This window comes from Scyliorhinus torazame, chromosome 1 (genome assembly GCF_047496885.1).
Source record: "Scyliorhinus torazame isolate Kashiwa2021f chromosome 1, sScyTor2.1, whole genome shotgun sequence".
Classification (NCBI taxonomy): domain Eukaryota; kingdom Metazoa; phylum Chordata; class Chondrichthyes; order Carcharhiniformes; family Scyliorhinidae; genus Scyliorhinus; species Scyliorhinus torazame.
Genome location: NC_092707.1, coordinates 17,925,176 through 17,944,967, shown reverse-complemented (window position 1 = coordinate 17,944,967; position 19,792 = coordinate 17,925,176). Strand labels below are relative to the sequence as shown.

The 19,792-nt window shown below is 51.6% G+C and overlaps 1 protein-coding gene across 2 annotated transcripts in view; it reads right to left on the bottom strand.

Moving 5' to 3' along the window:
- The window catches only part of gnb1l (guanine nucleotide binding protein (G protein), beta polypeptide 1-like), a 55,489-nt gene extending 40,408 nt beyond the window's left edge, over nt 1-15,081 (bottom strand). The window contains exon 1 of one of the 2 annotated variants that reach the window (XM_072473068.1): nt 14,705-15,081. The gene's annotated coding sequence lies outside the window, so the exon portion shown is untranslated. The remainder of the gene's footprint in view (nt 1-14,704) is intronic. The other variant, XM_072472985.1, reaches the window with a different exon arrangement.
- Nucleotides 15,082-19,792: the final 4,711 nt, after the last annotated feature.

Genomic DNA, 19,792 nt, shown 5'->3' with positions numbered 1-19,792 from the left:
GGGGGGGGGAGGGGGGGGGGGGGGTTTAGTTTAGTTTAGGTCACTAGATAAGGGGGTTTTGTTACTTGTGTATTGTTAAAAATTTCTGTATTGTTACTGTTGCGGTTGTTTTGTAAGAGGAAAAATTGTTGTTTGGGAAAAGAAAATTTCAATAAAATATATTTTTTTAAAAAGAAAACCCTAGGAACACCCTGGGGGGGGGGGGGGAACGAGGGATTGTTTGAGGGGACGGATGAGCGGGGGATAACATGGAGGGTGGGGGAAACTGGCATGAATGGGTGAGAGCCAGTGTGTAAAGCTATGTAAATATATCATCTTACCATGTATATATCTTGCTCAGGGTGATTTTGTGTTATTTTGTTACGGGGGGGGGGGGGGGGGGGGTTATTGTTTGTAAGGGGAAAAAATTGTTTTGTTAAAAAACTTTAATAAATATATTTAAAATAAAAGAAAACCCAAGGAACAGCAGGCAGAAGCAGTCATCCAAGCGGTGAAAACGCACCAGAACCCCGCATGGGTGAACGAAGGCAGGAACAGCCCCCCACAGAAACCACAGGAGTGTTACAACTGTGGACAATTAGGTCACTTTGCATGAGAGTGCAATGCCCCACGAAAGCCACAGAGAGCCCAGCAGGCAGGCACTCTGAATAAGAATAGGACAGAGCCCATACATATTGTGAGCACCCGTTCAGACTAAGCAGACCTGAACGGAACAGACTGACGGTGTTCGGGCTCCCCCACCTGGGTCTGCGACACCCTTTGGGATAGGTCTGGCCGACCAGTAGCTGCAGCAAAGATACGGGGACAGCCCATTGAATTTCTCTGGGACACAGGAGGGTCCCGCACCACAATCAATTCCTCCACCAAATTCCAGAAAGACACGTGGCCCACTACAGCCACAATCACCCTCAGCGGCTTCACAGGCCACTCACAGCAGGGACACATCACAGCCCCTGTACCCATTCAAATCAGCAACATCACCACCAAGCACCCCATAGTTTTACGCGACCTGCCTCACACAGCAGAACACATTTTGGGAATTGATTTTATGAATTTCCACAACCTGTCCTTTGATCCAGTCAACCAATGTGTTTGGAGAATGGCAAAATCCGCAAGAGCCCCCACAACACTCACAATAGGTGAATACGCAAACAAGATTAGCGCAGTCGGCAAATTCTGGTTTGACCCAACCACGATTAGCACAGACAAGCAGGTTAGGGCAGTTCGGCAGAAGCACAGGACAGCATTCACGACCCACAAACACGACTGTGGCCGGATGACTGGTTCCGTTCAAATCACAGGACCTGACCCTAGACCCCAAAAGCAATACGGATTTCCCCAAGAGGCAGAGGGAGAAATCTCAAAAGTGATCGACAGCGTTTTAGAGCAGGGCTACTCAGATCAGTAGCTTCCACTAATAATGCCCCGATTTGGCCAGCGAGAAAGCCCGATGGATCATGGCGACTGACCATCGATTACCGGGAACTCAACAAAGTCACCCACGCAGCAGCCCCCAAGGTAGCCACAAGTCCCGAGACCATGCTCAAACAGGGACTCAACTCACAATTCTTTACGGTTTTGGACCTCAGTAATGGATTCTGGTCCATTCCATTGGCAAAGGCGTGCCAATACAAATTTGCCTTCACCTTTAAAGCACAGCAGTACACATGGACATGCCTGCCACAAGGACTCCACAACTCCCCCTCCATTTTCCACCAACAGCTGGCAAATGGATTATCAACATTTTCTCGCCCCGAATGTCTGGTCCAGTATGTGGACGACCTATTACTGCAGATAGACACCAAGGCAGAGCACCTCGAGCTTCTGTCCGAACTCCTGGAACTCCTACAGAAAATTGGCTGCAAAGTAACCCCAAAAGGGCCCAGATTTTGGAAAACAAAGTGATATATTTGGGTAGGATTATCATGAACGGTAAACGTGAGATCAAGCACAAAAGAATTGACTCGATTGCCAAATTGCCCCTTCCCCAGAATGTTTCAGCCCTCCGGTCATTTTTAGGACTGGTTGGCTACTGTCGAAACCACATTGACGGTTTCGCCAGCAAGGCAGCGCCCCTCTCGGACCTCCTAAAGAAAGGAGCCCCTTGGGAATGGCTTCCGCAGCATACGGATGCTGTGGATGCTTTGAAAAGAGCCCTCATTGCAGCCCCCGCACTACAAGTTCCAGATCCACTTTTCCCTTACGCTATAGAGATAGCTAGCACAGATCGAACCCTTTCAGCCGTGCTCCTCCAGGAACGGCACGAACAGTTAAGACCCATGGCTTATGCATCCAGACTCTTGGATCCTGTGGAGCAGGGATTTTCGGCCTGTGAAAGGCACCTGCTCGCAATTTTCTGGGCAGTTCAGTATTTTTCCTACAGAACCGGACTAAACCCCATCACAATCCTCACAGAACACATCCCCACCCAGCTTTTGCTTGACGGACGACTTAAAGACGGTACAGTCAGCCAAATTAGAGCAGCTAGATGGATCCTTCTTTTGCAGGGACGGGACATCACTGTTAAAAGGACCAAGACCCACACTTTCTTAGCCGATAACCTTCAGTACCCAGGCACCCCCCCACAAATGTGAAATCATCTCACCGCACCGCAACACAGGCCCCTTTATTGCAAAAACACCCCTCAGAAAGATGGGTACTTCACCCCAGAGCCCCCAGCACACAGACATGTGCGCACCTTTCAGGATTTATGTGGATGGTTCTTCCACAGTATTAGAAGGGAAGCGCATTACAGGATGCGGCATTTATGTCGAGGACGCGCAGGGACGCGCCCTAGAAGAGATCTCCTTAAAGCTACCAGGCCACTTTAGGTGCACAGGCGGCAGAACTAGCAGCTGTTGCGTACATTGTGGATCACCCAGATTCCTTCCCCAGCCCAGCAGACATATACTCGGACAGCCTCTATGTCTGCAATAGCCTTACAGAATTCCTACCCCTGTGGAAAGCAAGAGGATTTGTTTCAGCAGACGGAAAACCCCTCCCTTCAGCCCCATTGCTCCGCCACATTTTAGATAAAGCATAGGACAGGACATTCGGAATTGTTAAAGTTCGAAGTCACCACCATTCCTCCCCCCCCCATGGAAATGTAAAAGCCGACGTACTGGCCAAAGCAGGTTCCAGGCATGGATATTTTTGGACACCCCCCGAAGGCGCACCAGTGAATGCAGTTCAGGTCTCGCAGACCAATATCGAGGATTTAGTGCAGGCCCAGAAGCAGGATAGCAATCTCAGGGAGATTTTGAAAGGACAATTTACAGCACCCTGTGATAGATTTAAAAATGCACTGACCACACATGACGGTGTGGTGTTAAAAGACACCTTTTATGTGGTTCCTGAACAGGACAGGAATCAACTTATTTGTTTATTCCATGACAGTCATGGACATCAGGGAATCGATCCCACTACAGCCCACCTCAGACAGCTCTGTTGGTGGCCACGTTTGAAAGAAGACGTAACGCACTACGTTGAGAATTGCCTTATCTGTGCCCAGAACAATCCGGACAGATATGCAAAAAAGGCTCAGCTTAGCCACACCCGGCCCGTTAATGGCTCTGGACTAACCTCCAGATTGATTTTATAGGACTATTGCCCCCTTGCAGGAATGGTTACAAATACGTAGTAGTCGTCATAGGCACTTTTACGAAATGTGTAAAGACATTCCCATCCAGAACGAACACGGCAAAGACCACCACAAAGATCTTAACCCACCACATCTTTACGAGATGGGGACTCCCCCGCAGCATTGAATCCGACCAAGGTTCCCATTTTACGGGACGTGTCATGAAGAACGTCCTCACGATATTTGGCATTACCCAAAAATTCCACATCGCATACCACCCCCAAGTGGTATCATGGAGCGCATGAATCGGACCCTAAAAGCCACCCTCAGAAAAATGGTCCAACAAAACAACACCACTTGGGATTCAGTCCTCCCTTTTGCGCTGATGTTTTTGAGAAATACTGTCTCAACTTCCACAGGTTACACCCCACATACTCTCATGACCGGATGCCCCATGAAATGCACAGAATTTTTATTAGGATTGGACTTGACCAGCCCCGAAGTGACGGCCCTCACACACGAGAACGCAGTCAAACAGTTAGTGGAGAATGTGAAAACGGCTCAGCTAGCCGCCGCAGTAAGATTAGGCACAAGGAAGAAACAGAGCAAGGCCTGTTTCGACAAGACAGTGCATGCGACTGAGTCTGATGTAGGACAGCAGGTCATGCTCTCCATTTACAACCCCAGCACGTTCCTGTCACCCAAGTATTCGGGTCCGTACTCCGTTGCGGACAAAGTAAGCCCCTACGTTGTTTAATGTTGTTTGTTACTGTTATTGTTATGTGTTGTTTGTAAGATCGGACATTTCTTTCACAGCCCCACGCCTTATTTGTCTGCCGAAACCTATGAGAACTTGCCCGCACGCTCATCGGCAGAAACCGCTGAGAGTTTGCCAGACCCCCGTTCATAACTGCTCTTCTGGTTCGAAGGTAGAACCAATACGGCAACCCCCCCACGATGACTACATTTTGGCCCGTTCTTGTCGGTTGCTCAGGCAGTGGAGAAACGGCATTGGGACCCGCCCTGCATGAGGACCCCCCTCTGGTCAGCTACGCTCGGGTAGAGCACACATGGCATTGGTCGCCGTTCTACCCGGGGATTCCATCCAATTCTTACCCGTCGCGGCCCATACGCACCTCATTTCGGCACTCTTGGTTCAAAAAGTTTTGTTTTGTTTTCGGGCAACCCTTAGGTTGCCATCCCTGTGCTATTTACATCCTCAAACATTTGGATGGTAAATCGCACAGCCTGCGAGACGGCTCGCACCGTTTCAGTATTTTTAAGTGTGTCTTGTCCTGAAGATTCGGTTTAAAAATAAAAAATTGAGGGAGTCACACATGGTGACAAATTGTAAAGGGAGAATTGGCACTGAAGGACAGACATACTAACAGACAAGATATTAACCAAGAAACTATGCTTGATCCCACAGAACCCCAGAAGCTCCAGGAAAAGAGACGAATCGGAAAGGAAGAGACAAAAAGGAAAGAAGACAACAATGAAGACGTCATACGTGTATTTCGTCGTTATTGCAATTTGTGCCCGGTTGCGCGCGAACGCAAACCCCCTGACCCCAACCCCCCCCGGCCGTTAATGATTCACTTCCCCATAGCACACAGAACCCCGAGATAGTCTCCGATACACCATCATGGTGTGATAAGCTCATAGCATGGTACTCCCTTTCCTACGTAGTCGAATCCCGATTAGTGTTGGCGATACATATAAATGGAGAAGGAGAGCCTACCGCCCTCACACCCCGGTATACAGAATCCCCTATGTTCAGTTATCCCCAGGACCCCGACCCCCTCGAACTATAATAAAGGACATTCGTTTGCATTCTTCTGTAAATAAAGAAATGGAAAGATTGTACAACCCTGTGTTTGACTGCCAAGCCAGGAAAAATGTAAATGCTGCTATTATTTTGTATTGTTTAGGAAGTTAATATGACTGAATGTTAATGAGTGTAGTTTATTGAGGACAGTTAGAGGTATCGTTTTTTAAAATTTTGTAATGCATGTCCCTGTTTTGACAGAGCGCCACTTAGAAATTGTTAGTTAAAATTTTTCTTGCATAGTTATGGTCAGTGTAGCGGCCATAGAAGAGTGCTTGCCGGGTCAGGGAATGAAGACAACGCAGTTATGTGATCCTTCACGCTTCGCGTTAGGGATCACAAGGAGGGTGGATCACAAGGAGGGTGTGTAGCCACCTGGGTTGGCCACTTCCCGACTTAAAATGGAGAACCGCAAAGGCTGAAGGGAAATTCAGCCAACACAGGCAAAGACTAGCAAATACAGAAATCATGTGTATTGAAACCTGTAAGAAACCAGACAGCACTGAAACCAGCAGCCATCTGCATAGTAATGAGCAATTCCAAGGCACAATTGCAACAGTTAAGGTGAATAAAGCCAAGCCAGACTCCTCGGCGCCAGCAGGAGCCAAGACAAAGGAAGGCTAATAGACATTTAGGGACCGCCCAGCGATCAGGGAACAACTCCAGTATTGGAGGAATCGATCCAAGTGATCGGAACGCAATCCAATCACTTGGAACCAGGTATGGGGTCCGCCCCGAAGGGCGGGAAGCCCCTGGGGAATATAAAGTAAAGCCCCCAAGTTCAAATCGTCCTTCTTTGGCAGGGTCACTCAGCAACTTGAATCAACCCGTGAGAGTGACCTGTCTAAGCTGCCGCATCAACCAAGTAAGTCACCAGTCAACGCTCGCTCCGAGATAGGCGCTCCTAGCTACCAGTCCATACCAGCTTTTGAATCCTGCAGACTCAGGACCTGAACGAAAGGCCATTTGTTCCCCTGACCTGGTGGGCCAATTCCGAAGCTAAGTATAGGCCTTTTAGTGATAGGAATAGTCTAGAAAGTAGAGTTTATGCATGAGTAGTGATTTACTGTGTATAATAAATGTGTTTTGATTTGAATCTTACTAATTGGTTTGTTGAGTTATTGATCATTACTTGAACTTGAACCTCGTGGCGGTATCATAAAGATACCTGGCGACTCTAGAGCAAAGGTTAAACAAACAGAGCAAATTACGAATTAAGAGCCAACCAAAAGTTAGCAACATCCCTAAATAGTAAGAAAATTGATTCCTTAATAAAAGTCGCAAAAGTTCATTCTCAGATGTCTAATAAGGGGGTCTTGCAAATTGCAGCAGCATGTCATTTATTTTACAAAGTGAAGCATCAGCAGGTACTCATTACAACAGGGCAATACCTCACGTACAAAACAAAAGGTCCTGGAGCCAAACAAAAGCATGGCAACGTCCCCCTCCAACTTTTAACAAATAAATTATTGGAAATTCTTTGTGAACCATGGTGAGGCCTAAAAGTACTCGAGAAGTAGCATGTGAGAGTTATAATGCACAGATAATGCCCAGGCGCCTGTTCGATTCCAGTGCCGTATTGAAGGAATGCTATATTGTCCAAGGTGACATCTTTCAGACACAACCTTAAACAGAACCCCCATCTACCCCCTCGGTTAGCATAAAAGAGCTCATGGCACTATTTCACAGAGTTCGCAAATGTGGCAAATGTACCACCTCTGTTTAAGAAGGGAGGGAGGCAGAAGACACATCACCATATCCAGAATTGCCTGGTCCCTAGGAGACTCTGTCAAAAGCTGCTCCAAAAAACCATCTCTTCGATATTCCACAAATTACTTTTCTTGGGATCCACTACCAACCTGATTTTCCCAGTCCACCTGCATATTGTAGTCCCCCATGATTATTGTAATATTGCCTTTTTTACATGCCTTTTCTATCTCCTGATTTATTTTCGGCCCCACATCCTGACTACTGCTAGGGGGCCTGCACCTAATTCCCATCAGGGTCTTTTTACCTTTGCGATTCCTCAACTCTACCCACAGAGATTCTATCCTATATCGCTCCTTGCTATCGATTCAACTTCATTCCTTACTAACAATGCTGCCTCGGACGGTGCTCATGAGGTAAGAAACCGCTGTCACCTACAGCAGGTACCTGAACCAGCACCATCAACCTCCCATTCCTTTCTAACAGATTTTATCAATAAACAAGAAAACAAAATGTTGCAGAACTGCAGTCCTTTAATAAAATACACCCTGTCATTTCAGCGAGAAAAACTCTCAAGGGAGAGGTACCATACGAATATTTTGTTTTTTAGTTTGGTGCCCTGATATTTTCCTCTGGCAAACCCATGTCTACAGTCAGCATTCATGTTCAAAGCAGACATATATAAAGTCGACATTTTAAATTGTCTGGATTCTCAAAACAAAATATTTGTCCACGACCACATGGGAAAGCCTCTTGGGAAGAACTGCACTCCTAAATACTACATAATGTTCCATTTCCCAGCAACGTCACCGTTCCCTTAAACGTGGATAATTAAATCCACGGATACTGTTACACAATCATAAATGTTGGGACTATTTTAAACATTAGGAAAAGAAACATACTGTTCGCCAGTATCAGAGGCGATAGTCAATGCTGTCTCCCTGCATCCTACACTGTCTGGGAAACAAGGTCAGAGACTAGAGGTGGGTGGGAGCATGCAGTTACGGTTCCGCGGCCCACCCACATTGAATAAAGCAGCACCTGTTAGAGGGACTGAAAATGAACCTTATAAAAAAAAATTGGCACACTGGTATAGCAAATATTGATAAAGCTACTGCCAACGGTACGAAATTAAAGCTCATCACTGTCTACTGCCCAAAGGCAACAAAATTCAAGATAGGTTTGTGCTGCACTTGCTCTGGTGCTACTAGACAACTGGGTTGAGCAACTGCACAGTGAGTCCAAAAACAAAATGTCACAAGGTTCTCAGAGATTAATGGGATTGTTACAAGTCAATAACGCACCCAAATATGTTTTTGTGTGCCCCAAGCAAAGGAACACTTTCAAAGGGAAGACCAAACTACCCGTGAACTAGAATTTGGTATTTACAGGCAGCTCGTCTCCATGAATTACACATTGCAACTGACAGGGATTCCCAACGTTAATAAACTCCCAATGTCTCTTTCAGATTGCTCATGCTAGGGTAACAGTTACAAATCAGGCTTATTAATAAAATTAGGAGAAGCAAAAGTTAAACACAGCAGATAGATCACTCAGCATTGTACAAATAACTTAGAAAAAATTGCAAACAAAGTTCACGTTTCTTTCAGCTCAAAGCAATATAAGGGGAAGTTTATATTTGCAATAGAACAGTCACAGAGTTTTCCATTACTTTACTGAGCAGTTGTGAGCTAGTTATAAGTGTTCACCGGTAACCTGGGGGTTAACAATGACCAGAAACTGAACTGGACTAGCCATATAAATACTGTGGCTCCAAGAGCAGTTCAGAGGATAGGAATCCAGCAGTGAATAACTCACCTTCCGACTCCCCAAAGCCTTGTCCACCATCTATAAGGCACAAGTCAGGAGTGTGAAGGAATACTCCCCACTTGCCTGGGTGAGTGCAGTTCCAGCAACACAAAATAAGCTCAACACCATCCAGGACAAAGCAACCCGCTTGACTGGCATCCTTTCTACAAATATTCACTCCCTCCACCTCAAAGGCACAGTGGCAACCATGTGTACCATCTACAAGGTGCACTGTAGGAACTCACCCAGCGTCCTTGGGAAACACCTTCCATACCCACAACCACTACCATTTAGAAGGACAAGGGCAGTAGGTACAGGGAACATCACCACCTGGAAGAATCCCCTCCCCCCCCCGAAAGCCACTCACCATCTGACTTGGAAATATATTGCCATTACCTCACTATTGCTGGTTCAAAATCCCCTCTCTCCCCTCCCTGAGATCTCCCCTCCCCTGGACCTCCCTCTCCCCTCCTCTGGACATGCCCTCTCCCCTCCCCTGGACACGCCCTCCCACCCCCCTGTATGTGGATACGCCCCCCCTGTATAGGGATACACGCGCCCCCCCTTTTTAGGGATACACCCCCCCCTGTATAGGGATACACGCCCCCCCCTGTATAGGGATACACGCCCCCCCCCCCCCGTATAGGGATACACGCCCCCCACCCCTGTATAGGGATACACGGCCCCTCCCCTGTATATGGATACACGCCCCCCCCCTGTATAGGGACACACGCCCCCGCCTGTATATGGGTACACCCCCCCCCTGTGTAGGGGTACACGCCCCCCCCCCGTGTAGGGGTACACGCCCCTGTATAGGGGTACACGCCCCCCCTGTATAGGGATACATGCCCCCCCTGTATAGGGACACACGACCCCCCGTATAGGGATACATGCCCCCCCCTGTATAGGGAGACACGCCCCCCACCTGTATAGGGATACAAGCCCCCCCCTGTATAGGGATACACGCCCCCCCCTGTATAGGGATACACGCCCCCCCCGTATAGGGATACACGCCCCCCCCTGTATAGGGATACACGCCCCCCCCCTATAGGGATACACGCCCCCCCTGTATAGGGATACACGCCCCCTCCCCTGTATAGGGATACACGCCCCCCCCCTTTATAGGGATACCCCCCCAACCCCCTGTATTGGGACACACCCCTCACCCCCCTTGTATAGGGACCCCCCCCACTGTGTATGGGTACACGCCCCTCCCCGTGTAGGGGTACACGCCCACCCCCAGTATAGGGGTACACCCCCCTGTATCGGGGTACGCGCCCCCCTGTATAGGGGTACGTGCCCCCCACTGTATAGGGGTACACGCCCCCCCTGTATAGGGGTACGTGCCCCCCACCCTGTATAGGGGTACACGCCCCCCCTGTATAGGGGTACGTCCCCCCTCCTCTATACGGGTACGCGCCCCCCCTGTATAGGGGTACACGCCACCCCCTGTATAGGGGTATGTGTCCCCTCCTGTATACGGGTACGCGCCCCCCTGTATACGCGTACGTGCCCCCCCTGTATAGGGGTACGCGCCCCCCCGTATAGGGGTACATGCCCCCCCTCCTCCCCTGTATAGGGTTGGGCTCCCCCCCTGTATAGGGGTATGCGCCCCCCCCTTTATAGAGATACCCCCCTGCATAGGGATAAACCCCCGCCCTATATAGGGATACACCCCCCTTGTATAGGGATACATGACCCCCCCCCCCCTTTATAGGGATACACGCCCCCCCCCTTTATAGGGATACCTCACCCGCCCTGTATAGGGACACACACCTCATCCCCTTGTATAGGGACCCCCCCTCCAGAGGGATTCGCCCCCCCCTTTATAGGGATACGCCCTCCCCTGTATAGGGTTACACCCCCCCTGTATAGGGACCCCCCCACCCCCCGTTTACCCCCCCACACCCCCTGTACCCCCCTGCATAGGGATAAACCCACCCTGTATAGGGATACACGCCCCCCCCCCTTTATAGAGATACCCCCCCCTGCATAGGGATAAACCGCCGCCCTGTATGGGGATAAACCCTCCCTATATAGGGATACACACCCCCTGTACAGGGATACACGCCCCTCCACCTTTGTAGGGATACCCCTCCCACCACCCCTTGTATAGGGATACTCCCCCTGTATAGGGATACCCCCCCCCGTATAGGGATAGACCCCCCTCCCTGTATCGGGATACACCCCCCTCCCCTGTATAGGGATACACCCCCCCTGTATAGGGATACACCCCCCCCTGTATAGGGGTGCATGCCCCCCCTGTATAGGGGTACGCGCCCCCCCCTTGTATAGGGGTACACGCCCCCCCTGTATAGGGGTACATGCCCCCCTCTGTATAGGGGTACATGCCCCCCGTCCCCACTGTATAGGGATTAAACCCCCCCTGTATAGGGATACACACCCCCTATATAGGGATAAACCCCCCCTATATAGGGATACACGCCCCCTGTATAGGGGGGATACATGCCCCCCCTTTATAGGGATGCCCCCCCCCCCTTTATAGGGATACCCCCCACCCTCCCTGTATAGGGACACACCCCTCATCCCCCTAGTATGGGGACGCCACCTCTGTATAGGGATAACGCCCCCCCCTTTATAGGGATACGCCCCCCCCCCCCCCCGTATAGGGATACACCCCCCCATCCCCTCTGTATAGGGATACACCCCGCCTATTATAGGGACACCCCCCCAAACCCCCCTGCACCCCCACCCCCTGTAAGCCCCCACTCCCCCTGTACCCCCCCCATATAGGGACCCCCCCTACCCCTCCTGTATAGGGACACCCACCCGCCCCCCTGTACCCCCCCACCCCCCCCCGTATAGCAACACCCTCCTCCTGTATAGCGAACCCCCCTCCTGTATAGGGAACCACCACACCACCCCCTGTATAGGGAACCCCCCCCCATATAGGGATACACCCCCCAGTATAGGGATACCCCCCCTGTATAGGGATACGCCCCCCCTGTGTAGGGATACGCCCCCCCCTATATAGGGATACACGCCCCCCCCCCCCAAGTATAGGGATACACGCCCCCCCCTGTATAGGGATACATGCCCCCCCTGTATAGGGATACACGCCCCCCGCTGTATAGGGGTACGCGCCCCCCCTTGTATAGGGGTACGCGCCCTCTCCCTGTATAGGGGTACGCGCCCCCCCCCTGTATAGGGATACGCGCCCCCCCCCTGTATAGGGGTACACCCCCCCTTGTATAGGGGTACACGCCTCCCCCCTCCCCTGTATAGGGATACGCAACAACCCCCCCGTATAGGGGTACGTGCCCCCCCTGTATAAGGGTACACCCCCCCTATATAGGGGTACGCGACCCCCCCTCCCCTGTATAGGGGTACGCGACCCCCCTCCCCTGTATAGGGGTACGCGACCCCCCTCCCCTGTATAGGGGTACGCGACCCCCCTCCCTGGTATAGGGGTACGCGACCCCCCTCCCCTGTATAGGGGTACGCGACCCCCCTCCCCTGTATAGGGGTACGCGACCCCCCTCCCCTGTATAGGGGTATGCGCACCCCCTCCCCTGTATATGGGTATGCGCACCCCCTCCCCTGTATAGGGGTACGTGCGCCCCCTCCCCTGTATAGGGGTACATGCCCCCCCTCCGTATAGGGATACACCCCCCCTCCCCTGTATAGGGATACACCCCCCCCTGTATAGGAATACACGCCCCCCCCCCCTATAGGGACACATGCCCCTCCCCCTGTATAGGAGTACACGCCCCCCTCGTATAGGGGTACACATCCCCCCCGTATAGGGACACATGCCCCTCCCCCTGTATAGGGGTACACGCCCCCCTGTATAGGGGTACACCCCCCCTGTATAGGGGTACCGCCCCCCTGTATAGGGGTACACGCCCCCCCTGTGTAGGATTATGCTCCCCCTCCCGTATAGGGGTACGTGCCCACCCCCTGATTAGGGGTACGCGCCCCCCCCTTTGTATACGGGTACGCGCCCCCCCCCTTTGTATAGGGGTACGCGCCCCCCTCCCCTGTATAGGGGTACGCGCCCACCTCTCCTCTGTATAGGGGTATGCAAGCCCCCCCCCTGTATAGGGGTACGCGCCCCCCTCCCCTGTATAGCGGTACGCGTCCCCCCTCCCCTGTATAGGGGTATGTGGCCCCCCCTCCCCTGTATAGGGGTATGTGGCCCCCCTCCCCTGTATAGGGGTATGTGGCCCCCCCTCCCCTGTATAGGGGTACGTGGCCCCCCCTCCCCTGTATAGGGGTACGTGGCCCCCCCTCCCCTGTATAGGGGTACGTGGCCCCCCCCTCCCCTGTATAAGGGTACGTGGCCCCCCCCCTACCCTGTATAGGGGTACGTGGCCCCCCCTCCCCTGTATAGGGGTACGCGCCCCCCCCTGTATAGGGATACGCACCCCCCCCTGTATAGGGGTACACCCCCCCTTGTATAGGGGTACACGCCCCCCCTCCCCTGTATAGGGGTACGCAACAACCCCCCGTATAGGGGTACGTGCCCCACCTGTATAAGGGTACACCCCCCCTGTATAGGGGTACGCGACCCCCCTCCCCTGTATAGGGGTACGCGACCCCCCTCCCCTGTATAGGGGTACGCGACCCCCCCTCCCCTGTATAGGGGTGCGTGACCCCCCTCCCCTGTATAGGGGTGCGTGACCCCCCTCCCCTGTATAGGGGTACGCGCCCACCCTCCCCTGTATAGGGGTATGCGCACCCCCTCCCCTGTATAGGGGTACGTGTGCCCCCTCCCCTGTATAGGGGTACATGCCCCCCCTCTGTATAGGGATACACCCCCCCTCCCCTGTATAGGGATACACCCCCCCCCTGTATAGGAATACACGCCCCCCCCGTATAGGGACACATGCCCCTCCCCCTGTATAGGGGTACACGCCCCCCTCGTATAGGGGTACACATCCCCCCCCGTATAGAGACACATGCCCCTCCCCCTGTATAGGGGTACACGCCCCCTGTATAGGGGTACACCCCCCTGTATAGGGGTACATGCCCCCCCCTGTATAGGATTATGCTCCCCCTCCCGTATAGGGGTACACGCCCACCCCCTGTATAGGGGTACGCGACCCCCCTTTGTATAGGGGTACGCACCCCCCTCCCCTGTATAGGGGTATGCGCCCACCTCTCCTCTGTATAGGGGTATGCAAGCCCCCCCCTGTATAGGGGTACACGCCCCCCTCCCCTGTATAGCGGTACGCGTCCCCCCTCCCCTGTATAGGGGTATGTGGCCCCCCTCCCCTGTATAGGGGTATGTGGCTCCCCCTCCCCTGTATAGGGGTACGTGGTCCCCCTCCCCTGTATAGGAGTACGTGCCCCCCCCTGTATAGGGGTACGTGCCCCCCCCTCCCCTGTATAGGGGTACGTGGCCCCCCCTCCCCTGTATAGGGGTACGTGGCCCCCCCCTCCCCTGTATAGGGGTACGTGGCCCCCCCCTCCCCTGTATAGGGGTACGTGGCCCCCCCTCCCCTGTATAGGGTGTGCGCCCCCCGCCTCTCCTCTGTATAGGGTTGGGCTCCCCTACCCAAGACCCCGTTTAACACTGAGGGGCTTCCCACCCCCAGATGCCCCATCGCTGAGGAGCTTCCCTTCCGCCGGGGGGGGGGGTTCTGTACACCGGGGGGAGGGGGGTCCGCGGCCTGCACCGTGCGGCCAATTGCGGCCAATTGCGCCCACCCCACAGCGTCGAGCCTGCGGCCTAAACCCGTTGCCAAGGAGACCGCGACCCCGGGCCCTCTGCGGATTAAAGTTTTAAACACGCCCCCGCGACAGCCCAGTCTTACCGGTTAATTGTCCAGGCGGCGGGGGCGCCAGTCTGATCAGCCGCTGCCCAGGGAGAGAGTGCGGCTGCCGGCGCTGCTGGGCACTCTGGGCCGTGGAGTCACTCAGTGTGCTGGGGATCTGTGCACTGTATCTGCAATCACTCCAAACATTCACCACCTCAAACACAATTCCCTCTCCAGCTAGATCTGTGTTTGACAAATTTGCTTTTCATTACTTTGATTCCAGACCCCTTTGTTTAACTTTTTAAACCATCTTTTTTGAAGAAGCCCCTGACTGTCCAACAGTTTGGTGGGGTTGCTGGGGAGTGGGCTGCTCTTGCAGAGGGTTGGTGCAGACTCCATCGGCCCTTCCCCTGCAGTGCAGGGATTCTATACACTGTGGGGCGGCACGGTAGGACAGTGGTTAGCACTGTCGCTTCACAGCGCTGAGGGCCCGCGTTCAATTCCCGGCTTGGGTCACTGTCTGTGCGGAGTCTGCACGTTCTCCCCGTGTCTGCGTGGGTTTCCTCCGGGTGCTCCGGTTTCCTCCCACAAGCTCCGAAAGACGTGCTGTCAGGTGAATTGGACGTTCTGAATTCTCCCTCTGTGTACCCGAACAGGTGCCGGAGTGTGGCGAGTAGGGGATTTTCACAGTAACCTCTTTGCAGTGTTAATGTAAGCCTACTTGTGACACGAATAAAGATCATTATAGTTACCTGGTTGCAATAATTGACAACAGGGACTAACGACAATGGAGGTTCATTAACAGTACTGAGCACCTCTTACTGTGTGTAGAACTCCCGCGCTACAGACATATGACCCCTTTCATACCCGCATCACCCCAGTGCCCACATCTTCCCCGTTTAAGGTGGGACAACAGGTAGTCCAGAGGTGTAGCAATGTAAGACAACAGTTACAGGCTGTAAACTATTTGCAACATACAAAGTTTTTAAAAATAAATTTAGAGCACCCAATTATTTTTTTTCCAATTAACAAGCAATTCAGCGCAGCCATTCCACCTACCCTGCACATCTTTTGGGGTTCTGGGGGGGGTGAGACCACGCAAACACGGGGAAAATGTGCAAACTCCACGCAGTCAGTGACCCAGGGCCAGGATCGAACCTGGGACCTCAGCGCCGTGAGGCGGCAGCGCCAACCACTGTGTGCTAACCACCGTGCCGCCCTGCAACAAACAAAGTTAAACAGGACTAACAAAGAACTGATTGGGCTGCTGCAGCTGCCACAAAGCCTCTTTCTACCCCCCCCCCCGCCTTTTTTAAAACAAAGTTCATTTATAGACTAGTTTTTTTTAAATATGGTTTACTCAGGTACCCTGAGCAAGTGATTCTGTCAGTCGCCTGTGCTTGGGATGCCTTCAGGTGGATGTCCTCAGTGTGGATGGAATCAGATGTTCTTACGGTGTATCCAATGGCTGCAGGGCTTGCTGCATTGGTCTCTGGAGGATCCTCCATTTTCATCGGAGTAAATACAAGCTGGATGCATTAGGTTCTGTGGTGGTTGATGGTGCTGGTTGAGGTACCTGTGTAGGTGACACCGGTTTCTTACATCATGAGCACCATCCGAGGCAACCACATAGCTGTCTGACTGTGGGGCATGGCCATGTAGCACCATGAGTTTGTCTTGACCACTTGTGATCTGGATCCTGACAGTTTGAAAAGGTTCTCAAGGGCCGGGTCTGCGAGCAATGTGATCATAATACGTCTTTCATCTTTGTCCCAACGTCATGAGGATGCCACTCATGTTGGTTTCCACCTTTGGACCATAAGGGCCTTGGCGACGGGAATCGTGGTATGCCCGTAAAATATTTGCGGTGCTGACAAGGGTCGGCCCTGTCTTGGCATATCTCACAGACGTGCACTACAGAAATCTGTGTTGTCTTAGGTACACTTCTCAAGCAGGTGCTTAGCTGAGCATACCACCCTCTCTGCCAGGTGTTTGGACTGTGAGTACAGGGAGCTACTCATAATGTGCTCAATGTCCCATGTGTGTGCAACATTGTTGAACTCTTTGGAGACAAACTAACGAGTGTCCGCATTATCCTCTGAGAGATACTGTTAAGACCATAAGACACAGGAGCAGAATTAGGCCACTCGGCCCATCGAGTCTGCTCCGTCATTCAATCATGGCTGATATTTTTCTCATCCCCATTCTCCTGCCTTCTCCCCATAACCCCTGATTCCCTTATTAATCAAGAACCTATCTATCTCTGTCATAAAGACATTCAGTGATTTGGCCTCCACAGCCTTCTGCAGCAAAGAGTTCCACAGATTCACCACCCTCTGGCTGAAGATGTGCCTCCTCATCTCTGTTTTAAAGGATCGTCCCTTTAGTCTGAGATGGTGTCCTCTGGTTCTCGTTTTTCCTACAAGTGGAAACATCCTCTCCACGTCCACTCTATCCAGGCCTTACAATATCCTGTAAGTTTCAATAAGATCCTCCCTTATCCTTCTAAACTCCAACAAGTATAGCCCCAGAGTCCTCAACCGTTCCTCATTCAACAAGCTCTTCATTCCAGGGATCATTCTTGTGAACCTCCTCTGGACCCTCTCCCAAGGGCAGCACATCCTTCCTTAGAGACGGGGCCCAAAACTGCTCACAATACTCCAAATGGGGTCTGACCAGAGCCTTATACAGCCTCAGAAGTGCATCCTGCTCTTGTATTCTAGCCCTCTCGACGTGAATGCTAGCATTGCATTTGTCTTCCTAACTGCCGACTGAACCTGCACGTTAACCTGAAGAGAACGAGTCTCAATGTCAGTGAGGGTCCTTGATGCGAAGACTACCTGTCTGCCATTCTGGATGCAGACTGCGACAAATCCGTGCTGGCAGGCATCTGCTAATAGGAGCGACTGGTGCTCGAATGTCAAAGTATTGGAGCTCCGAAGGGACTGAGAGCACCTGCTTGTTGTATTATGGTGCTCCTGTCAATAGCATTCGACATCTTGGTGGAGGTGCTGACAAAGGGGTCCGGTCACCTCACTAGCAAGGGATGAACTGGGAAAGATAACTCGTCATACCAAGGAAGTGCTGTAAGGGGTGCTTTTCCTCAGGAATGGGCATCTGTCATTTAGCCATTGTCCTGTCTGGATCTGGCTTCACACTATCGCCTGTGAGAAAGTGACCCATGTAGGGAACCTGCTTGACCCTGAATCTGCATTTAACAGGGTTGAGCTTTAACTGGAAGGTCCTGATTCTGACGAGGACCAAATGAAGATGTGCGTCATGTTCTTGCATTGTACGACCCCAGACTTGGGATGTCATCAATGATGATTTCAAAGGGTTGTCCTGCAAAGAGTTGCTGCAAACCCCATTGGAAGACCAGTGGATTCGCCAGAACCCGTAGTTCGCATCTAAGATGCTGAAACCTTGGCATTGGGCATGTCATCTATGGCCTATTCCACTGTCTTCATAGCGTGATGAAGTCTCAGCAGTACCTTGTTTAGGTGAACGTGAGTCGACGCAGATACTGACTGTTGAGGAAAAAATAGTCAGCACTTCGAGTTTTCGCAAAGGTCCTTTATTTAACACGAAGTTCGTGGAGGGAGTTAGAGTGACCACAGTCCTTCTAATTGTCCCCACCTTACAAGAGTACAGCAGTACTTTATATGGTACAATAAGCAATATTTAGAAAAACGAGGCATTCCTTTGATAAGCCCAGAGACAGAAAAGCGAGCAGCGTTAAACAACAGGCCTTGAATTCCTAGCCTAAGAACAATAATAATTGTCTACTGTCAGCAACAATGTGCAGCTGTGCACTTGTTTACATAGTCTGACCTTCTGCCTATTATATGCAGAACTTCTTGACTGAAATAAAGCTAATATACCCACTATGCTTTGCCAAGTGCCCATTGCCATGAAATATAGTCAAGCAGCCGGTTAAGAAGGAATACAGGGTATCAAGGCAACTAATCCGCCAACTAAAGTCCCTTCTACACTGACCATGCCATCTTTCTTTACTGCAGCCAACACTGTTGAAACCCATTCCGCAGAGTTGTCATTCGATCCAGCTCATCAACTACTTTCTGCTTCATTGCTGCTCAAGGTACTCTTCTCGGAGCACAGACCAAAGGAGGTAGCGGGTCATCTAACCTCATATGATATATTACAGGGAGCTTTCCAGTGACGTCGCAGATTAATATGTCTTTATATTTATAATTTCAGGACCCTGGTACTACAGACTGTGTATATCTGGATCAAGGTGGCTTAGCACCAGTGTGATGCTGTCCTGAAGACCTAACAGCGGCTTTACGTCTTGGTCAACAACATGAAACTGGAAGCTAAAAGCAAATTACGCACGATGCTGGAATCTGAAACAAAAACAGAAAATGCTGGACAATCTCAGCAAGTCGGACAGCATCTGTGGAGAGAGAAGGGAATCTGGATGACTCTTTGTCAAAGCTCCTGGAAGCTGGAAACTGGAAGCTGCCGTGACTCCAATGAAGAGTGGCCACACCGTTCGTGAGGATAGTTTGTCTGCCCTGTACCACGTGGTCCACCTGAATGATTGATCGATTGGGTCAATCTCCCGCAGCAACTGCCTGAGCAGGACATACAACATAGAACATAGAACATAGAAAATACAGCACAGAACAGGCCCTTCGGCCCACGATGTTGTGCCGAATCTTTGTCCTAGATTAATCACAGATTATCATAGAATTTACAGTGCAGAAGGAGGCCATTCGGCCCAATGAGTCTGCACCGGCTCTTGGAAAGAGCACCCTACCCAAGGTCAACACCTCCACCCTATCCCCTTAACCCAATAACCCCACCCAACACTAAGGGCAATTTTGGACACTAAGGGCAATTTATCATGGGCAATCCACCTAACCTGCACATCTTTGGACTGTGGGAGGAAACCGGAGCACCCGGAGGAAACCCACGCGCACACGGGGAGGATGTGCAGACTCCGCACAGACAGTGACCCAAGCCGGAATCGAACCTGGGACCCTGGAGCTGTGAAGCAATTGTGCTATCCACAATGCTACCGTGCTGCCCTTAAGAACAAATTAATCTACACTATAGCATTCTACCGTAATCCATGTACCTATCCAATAGCTGCTTGAAGGTCCCTAATGTTTCTGACTCAAC